This window comes from Pinus tabuliformis, chromosome Q (genome assembly GCF_031772625.1).
Source record: "Pinus tabuliformis cultivar Carrire ecotype Pingquan chromosome Q, CPIR1, whole genome shotgun sequence".
NCBI lineage: Eukaryota > Viridiplantae > Streptophyta > Pinopsida > Pinales > Pinaceae > Pinus > Pinus tabuliformis.
Window position 1 is genome coordinate 792,288,363 of NC_142296.1, and position 8,672 is coordinate 792,297,034.

The window sequence follows — 8,672 nt, forward strand, 5'->3', positions numbered from 1 at the left end:
ATTTTTAAAGACTTTCTCTCTTTCTTGGAGTTTGACATGGAGAGCAGAGGTATGAGACTTGCCAAGGAGGATAGTATGACAGTTGATGGAGCCATACTAACTGCAAATAGTCATGGTGACAAATTTTAGTGTAACAGATTGCCCCCTAAAGTGCGAAGCCTATAATAGATAAGGGTTTCATATCATCTAGGAAGGGTGAAGTACTTTATCATTTCGAGGATTATCTTGTGGAGAGCCCAGCCGGAACCTGCAAGTATTCAACACAAAATACATATATAAGATCATATCATCGCTGAGGTAGGCATTCCCATACTCAGATTGAAAACTTTAACTAACACACTATCTACTGCTCTGATACAGGAATGATTTTGCAGTACATCATAATCATAGACTTTTTGTAGACACAGTATGGACGCAGCCATCTGTTTATAGTTGGTCTACTATATAATGAATACAAAACTCCTCGCAGCCTGGATGGGGGAAATTAGATCCAGGGTCTTCATTTCTACTTCCCGAACAGGTACGATTCTCTCCATGCGAATAAATGAGTTGATGTCGAACATGGTAGAAACCACTTGATTACCAGTCAGTGATGTAAACTGTTAACAAGTGTGAGAGAGACCACCAGTGATTTCAATGGTTCTCAAAGTACCCAGTACAATCCATGAGATGTGAATGAATGAGTTGATGTCGAACATTTCACAAAATCCTTCGATCGAAAGTCAATGATGTAAACTGTCGTCAAAGGCGAGAAACCTGCCATTGATGCATGCAGACTTCAAGGTACTGACGATTTCTGGGTCATCTTTCTAGATAATGTGCTGATGTCGATAGAAAGTGACCCGTTGCAGGCAAGTCCACAACACGAAATCATAGATCAAGTTGAAGAAATGTAGCTGTAAGGACTGACTCAGGGATGGTCAAGATGGACGACGGGTATTTTGCAGATGAATGGTTTATATGAAGAGACCTCTTGAACACATAACGACACAACAGATGGCTTGGTGACATTTGACCCAAAGTTAATACCCGGCTGAAGACTTTCAATGTGGTTTGATCAACTGTGAGGCAAAGGATTTCCCAACCCAGGTGAATGCAAAGTGTCGTGTTCAAGAGTGGTAATAAGTCTTCTTCTGAGACAAAGGATAACAAATAGGCTCATTTTTCTCTCTTTTCCCCCACCATTTCTGGCAAGTACCTCTTTATTTTTTACAAGCTTGAGGAGGATAACATATGCTTGATTATAAGCTCATCCTTTGGATGAGTCCAACTTAGTTTTGATTCGAACCCTAAGAAGGAGTGGTCCATTCCTGTTTGTAATCGAACAGGTCCTTTACTGTGAAATTTTAACGAGTCCAGTATAGGAGAAACTCGGCGTTTTTCATTTTTAGAGAGTCTGAAAAAACTTAAGAAGACTCCAGGTTGAAATTTTTCGTAAAGTTGTGTCTCCCAAGCCCAAAAAAGTATAAAATAATACTTGAGAGAACCGCTTGATCTTGCGACCAAGGAGTACTTTCATGATTAGTGTCTTTGACCTGAAAAGTAAAAAGCGATCAAGGACACGTCGTTTTATTTCCAATATCGAATTTGAAACGACAAAAACCCGGCAATCTTTTCCTATTTTTACGGTCAGAAAAGGGCTATAAGGGGACCGTCTTTTAATTCCGTTTTAACGAGTGTAAAAGAAACGCTCGGCAACCTTTTCATGTTTTAGGAGTCAGAAAAGGGCTTAAAAGATGACTCTAATGTTTTTGTATGTGAAAAATGACAATTTTCCCTGAAAATCCTTTTATCCTGCACAAAAACCAACACATTATTCATACCTGTTTAATATAGATAAAAATACTTTGAAAAATACCTTTTCATGGTGGAAAATAAACAAATTTAACATTCATTTACTCAAAAAACCTATAAAAAGGGATTTTACCATTTCACTGTTGAGGAGAGAAAAAGGGCTTTTGGCAAGAAACTTCCCGTGGTCGTTGCGGAGAATCCGACCGTCGAAACCGAACGTCGTCTCATCAGGTATTCTACAACATCCTCCCTTGCATTTCCATCCGTTTAGAATTTGTTTTTAGGCTTTAGATTTATTTTTTGGAGGCCTTGGGGGTTTCAAGGTCCGCTTTTCGGGGTACGCAGATGCCCAATGGGTGACCTGCATACCCCGACATTTTCTCCATTGGGAAAATGCTGGGCGTACGCAGCTTGCCTTAAGAGAAGGTGCGTACATACGCCCTGTCTCTAAAGGGCTGGCTGCGTACACCGCGGAGTGGATTTTTAAACTCCAAATTCTCCAAAATGAACCAAAAACTTTCAATTTTATGGACTCTAACAGATGTTTTATGGTGTGTAGATTGCCCACCATGCTTGATTGGCACGAGAGGGAGCACGAAGATGTTGATTTGGCCGCGATTAATCATCAACCTTCCATTGATGCTTTGAAGGCATGCGGTCTTTACAAATACTGGGCCATACCTGGCATGAGGGCCCAGGCGCGCTTTCTAGAGTGGCTGGTCGAAAGGTGGAACATTCAGGATCAGTGCTTTTACATTGGAGGGCACCAGCTCGAGATAGAGCCCTCTGATATTTACTTCCTCACTGGTTTGCCCAAGAGGGGCGAACAACTGACTCTGTCCGGGACTAGGCCGGGTGGCCAGTCCATTGCTAGCCTCCGGCTAGAGTGGTGTAACAACCAAAACCAGGATAAGGGGATAGAAATCAAAAAGATATCCCTACCTGAACTTATGGTAATTGCCTTTACAGTTACCAGACTTTGCGGCGCTGCCGCTTTGCACATTCCCACCGGGTCCCAAATGCGGATGGCGATTGACTGCTATCGAGGCACCATTTTCAACTGGTGCGATGCTGTGTTGGCCAATTTAAAGGGCCAACTGACTAGGGCAAAAAACGGGCAACTGAAGACTTTTGGTTATGGGCCTTTAGTTGTGAGTTTTGCCCTAGAGAGGGTTCTGATGTTGATCCCGCAGCAGCTCACTGTTGAGGTTGGACTTCCCCGAGAGCCTAAGTTGATGCGATGGGTTGGGGTGATGGCCCGTCATCCTGACGAGGGCACGGAGGTTGTCCGATTTAGACCAGAGTATTTTCACTGGTTAGAGAACCAGGTCTTCTCGATTCAGGATTTTCCGTATGCTGGAGTTGATTTTCGCGGAGATCCGGACATGATTCTTCCAGCGGGATAACAGTGGGACGACACAGGTACTTCATTTTGCACAAGTTTTTTTAAATTATTTACTTTTTTTGTTTTTATATCGTCTCAAAACTGACAGTGACAATTTTCAAAATGCAGATGTAGGCCCACAGCATCCGGCCAATCTCCGGCCTTTCGAGAGGAGAGTACCAGTTGCACCAGCACCGGCCCCACAGGATGCGGCCGCAGAGACCTTAGCCGAGTTGGAACAGGACCTAGAGTGTCTTACGGCAGACATACCAGAGACGACTATAGATGATATCCCTATCAGACTTCAGCGCTATGTGGTCGCAGTCCCAGGACCTTTTAGGAGGTTCTTGTGTAGGGTAGCGCGTGCAGTGGTGTCGTATAGAGAGCACCACCAGTGATTGGCTAGTCACTCCTTGTAGACACATGTGACATTTTGGTTTTTTGTACTTATCATTTTTGCCGATCATAAGGTGTTTTTCAACCTATGATCGAAGACGATGTATTTTTTGACACACTCCTATCTATATATATCATTATTACCGGCTTATCTTGTTAAACATGTGTGATGAAATATTTTTAAATTTACATGCATGATTATCGCAAATGTCTGTCTAACATTCGAGAAGCAATTGCATCTTCTAATGTATTTAATGACCTTGGAATATGCTGATATTCAATGTAATCAAATTCACGTTCCAAGAGGCGCACTCTCAAAAATAACCTTAATAACACTGGATTTCTAATGTACACTCTATTAAGCTGTAATACAACGAGTTCAGAATCTAACCTCACTATCAAACTCTGAATCCCAAACGAAATAGATTCAGACAATAACTCAATCACTGCACTGTATTCTGCAATGTTGTTTGTTGTTTGACCGAGGCTCACCCCATGCATAGAAACTAACTCGTCAGAGGGCGAATAGATAACCCAAGCTGCGGAAGAGATATTCCGTGTACTACGACAAGCACCATCAGCGAATCCAATGTACGTTTGGAGAGGCGTCGACATCTGCAATATCAAGAGTAAAACCAAGATAAGCCAGAATAACGACGAAAAGCACACTCTCTAAGCTAAGCACACTGTCTATACTAACAAACACACCAGCTAGAAAGAAAAACTAACCTAACTAAATCTCCATACCCATCATTTAAGCATAATACCTCTTTAGGTAAAGTCCATTTCTGGGCTTACCCAAAGAGTCCCCATCAAAATCTACCAGCTCATAGGCCCCTTTTGCTAGCTTTCGCTTGACAATGTAGGGCCCATGCCACATAGGAATGAATTTTCCAGCACCTAATTTATCGTTAGCTTGATCATATAATAGCACTAGGTCTCCTTCCGAAAAATTTCGAGGGGTCACGTTGCGATCATACTGAGCTTTCATCCGTTTTGCGTGAGTCTCGATTGCCAATGCAGCGTCACGTCGAGTCTCATCTAATTGAGCTAAGTATAATAGACGCTTCTCCTCTTCAGAAGTAGCTGGAAGTAATCCGACATCCATTTGAAGTGACGGGATTTCGCATTCAATGGGCAACACTGCTTCCAAACCATAAACTAGTTGGAAAGGAGTGAACCCTGTTGATGTTTTCACTGAGGTTCGGTACGCCCAAAGCGCGGAAAATAACATGTTGTGCCAATTCGACCGATGAATACCAATGATTCGTCGGATCATGATAACTAAAACTTTTTTGATAGACTCAACCAGGCCATTGGCTTGTGGATAATAAGGAGTTGAGCTATCGTGACGCAAACCAAGCTGGCCTGTAAGTTCTGTCATCATAATGTTTCGAAAATGGCACCCATGGTCAGTGATTATCACTTGTGGGACACCAAACCTAGCAATAATGTGATTGAATACGAAAATCGCAGCTGTCTTGCCGTCTGCCTCGAATGTAGGCATCGCCTCGGCCCACTTAGTAAAATAATCAATCGCAAGGATGATATACGCATGCCCCCCGATCGAGTGAGGGTTACATGTAGTAAAATCGATACCCCATTTAGAAAAAGGACCAACGGCAATTATAGGGTGGAGAGGAGCAGGTGGTGCGCGCATCTTACAATCAAACAATTGTGGCATTTCCGGACCGCAATAATACAGTCTTTAAACAAAGACGGCCAGAAGTAGCCAGCGCGCAATATCTTTTGGGTTGTGGCATACCCAGACATATGACCGCCACACGCTCCAGAGTGACAGTCATCCAAAACCCTTTCAGCTTCTTCATGTGTTAAGCAACGACGAAAAACCAAGTCCGCCCCACGGCGATAAAGAGTATCTCCAATGATTTTGTACTGTTGGGACTGGAATTGAATTTTCCGACGTTCTGACTTTGAAAGTTCGGGCCGAAAGGATTGGGTTTGGAGATAGAAAATTATATCCCCATACCACGGATCTAAAGTACTGATGAGAAACAGAGATTCGTCCGCAATGGGTTCCTCTGCCACAGTTTCCGTGTCAGCACGCGGGAAATCACACATCAACTCCGCAAAAACTAAAGATTTCTTAGACTTAGACTTTTCAAATTCCAAGTCGAACTCCTGCAGGATAATGATCCATTTAGAGTACTTTCCCCCTAGCAATTGTTTAGTCAAAATGTAGATCATAGGGTTGCAATCCGAAATGACTGTAGTTTTACGGAGAAGAATGTAGTGACGAAAACATTGGACAGCTTGAACAGCTGCCAAGGCCAATTTCTCCACATGTGAATATTTGAGCCCAGTGGGATTTAACGTCCGAATAAGATAATAGATCACATGTTCCGTTCCGAATTCATCTTCCTAGACTAAGACCATTCCAATGGTGGAATGAGCGGCGACGAGGTACAAAAAGTAATCCTGGTTGTAGTTGGGAGGATGAAGCAACGGTGCATGGGTCAACGCGTGCTTTAGTGCATCAAAAGATTTCTGAGCTATCTCATCCCAAGAGAATTGAGCATTTTGTTTCAACAACCGGGTAAAACCCTTGGTAATCTTGGCGTAGTTAGGAATGAATCGGCGTAAAAAGTTTTCTTTCCCCTGCAAACTTTGGAGTTGGCGAAGACTCGAAGGAGGAGGCAATTTGATGATAGCTTCTACCTTCGAGGGATCGACGCGAATGCCAGCTTTTGAAACTACAAATCCCAGCAATCGTCCTACTTCTATGCAGAAGACACATTTGTGTGGGTTCAACCGTATACGATAATGCCTACACCTCATAAAAATTGCTCGTAAATGGACAAGGTGATCAGCTCGATGTAAAGAGTGAGCAGGAAAATCGTCGAGATACGGTTGCACAATGTGCTTGATGTCATGAAAGGCGTAAGACATCACCCTTTGAAAAGTGGCTCCGGCATTCTTAAGCCCAAAAGGTAATTTGCAATAAGCAAATGTCCCCCATGGACAAATGAAAGCCGTTTTTGGTTGATCGGCAGGTAGAATATTGATTTGGTTGTAACCGGAAAAACCGTCCATAAAGGAAAATATTTCACTGCCGGCACAATCATCAATTATTTGATCAATATAGGGTGTTGGATAGTTGTCCTTGGGACAAGCACGATTGATATCCCTATAGTCGATACATATTCTTATTGTTCCTTGTTTTTTGTTAACCGGAACAATATTCGATACCCAATCCGTTAACGGGATCGGATAAATGAAGCCTGCTTTCAACAGCTTCTCAACTTCAGCTTTAATCGCAGCCGCTTTTCGTGGGTGAATCTGACGCAGACGTTGTCGGATGGGTTTAGCGTCCGGGTAAGTCTTGATCTCATGGAAAACAATGGCGGGATCAATTCCTGGCATTTCCTCGTAAGACCAGGCAAACACATCGCGGAATTCTTGAAATAGGGCCTTGTATGTTTGAATTTCATCATCTGAACACGAGGCACCTATATGAATGTGCTCAACAATTCGGGGCTTGACTGAAATGTCAATGGGAATAGTGCGAGAAATGTTTCCCAAATTCAGCTCTGAATCAGAATGTTTCATTGGACTCTGAGCTTCTTTGACATATTCAGCTGTAATGATTGATGAGAAATCGTTTTCAAAACAATCATACTCAGGTAAAAACGAAGATCTATGATGGAGATCTTCCCATGGTAAATCATCTACACATAGGACTTCACAAAGTTGTTCGTCAGATGACACAACTTCGAGAAACGTTATTAACTCCGAGGTTGATGCGAAAAGGGATTCCTCACGGACCACATTCATTTGGTCGATTTGGGTTGAACTCGTGTCGGTAAAAGACTGCACGGCTTCATAGGCGATTTCATATGGACTCAAAGGCATTGCATCACCAAATGAGTCTATCTCAGATTCAGAAGGAATGATCCAAGGATCGTCATAAATAATAGTGTCTGAAGTAATCATATGAATAGATGCAAACAAAGACACGGCGTTGATTGGAGGAAAAGGAAAAGTTCCCAGTAAACCGACATCTTTAACTAATCCTACGCCAACATCCTTGTAAGGGATAGTCGTTTTACCGACATGCTGGATACTCTCTGAAGAGGCTGGGTCGGATGAAAAATAAGCCAGCTGGTCTATGGTTACGATCTTGCCATTGTGTGGAAACTTTATTACTCTGAAGACCGATGAAACGACCGCTGTCATAGCGTAAGACCAACTTCGACCCAAAAGAAGGTTGTAGTCTAGAGGGGCATCAACCACCTCCACATCTAGACTAACGGTTTTTCCTTCAACCCCTATAGGCAAATCTTGTAGAATGCCAAATGGATGGAACCCACAGCCATCAAAGGCCTTAAGAATTGTCGGGGATTGATTTAGTGAAGGAGAACCAAGCGATCTCCAACACTGTATCGACATAATACACGTGGAAGCTCCCTCATCAATTACAGTCCGATGAATAGGCCTGTTTTTTACTATCACTGGGATCTGGAAAGCCATCTGATGAGGTAAACACGGTGTACTATTTTCTAGATCAAAGATTATTAGGTTCGGGTCCTGAACATCAACAGCTCCTATAGCCGACAAAAGTAATTTTCGTTGTGCTGGGCATGATTGCATAACTTCTAAAGCCGACATTGTTGAGGGTGAAACAGCTAAATCCTCAACAATGTTGTAATTCTGGGCCGCTCTCGCATGTGGATTGAAAGCAGACCTTCGAAGTACACCCTTGGCGGGCAGTTTCATTACTAAGTCAGGGTTAGGTTTCTCGATCTGTAGTGGATCGGAACCGGGAGCTGAGGTTGATGGATTTGAATGAGAAGATTCTACTTCTTTCGATCCATCAACAGGACTCTTACTACCATAATCTTGCGATCGAGTCGCAATCCTTACATGAGACATCATCAATATGGGTTCTTCATTAGCACCCGAGGAAGAACCTATCATCTTACTCTCCTGCTTTGGAAATGGATCTTTCGAAACAGCAGGAGTTGGGGAACCTTTGACGATTTTCACAACCTCGGCCCGATGAGGGCAATCTCTTGTAAAATGATCCTCTTCACAAATAAGACAAGGATATCGAGGTTTGCGCTTTTCTTCATTGGTT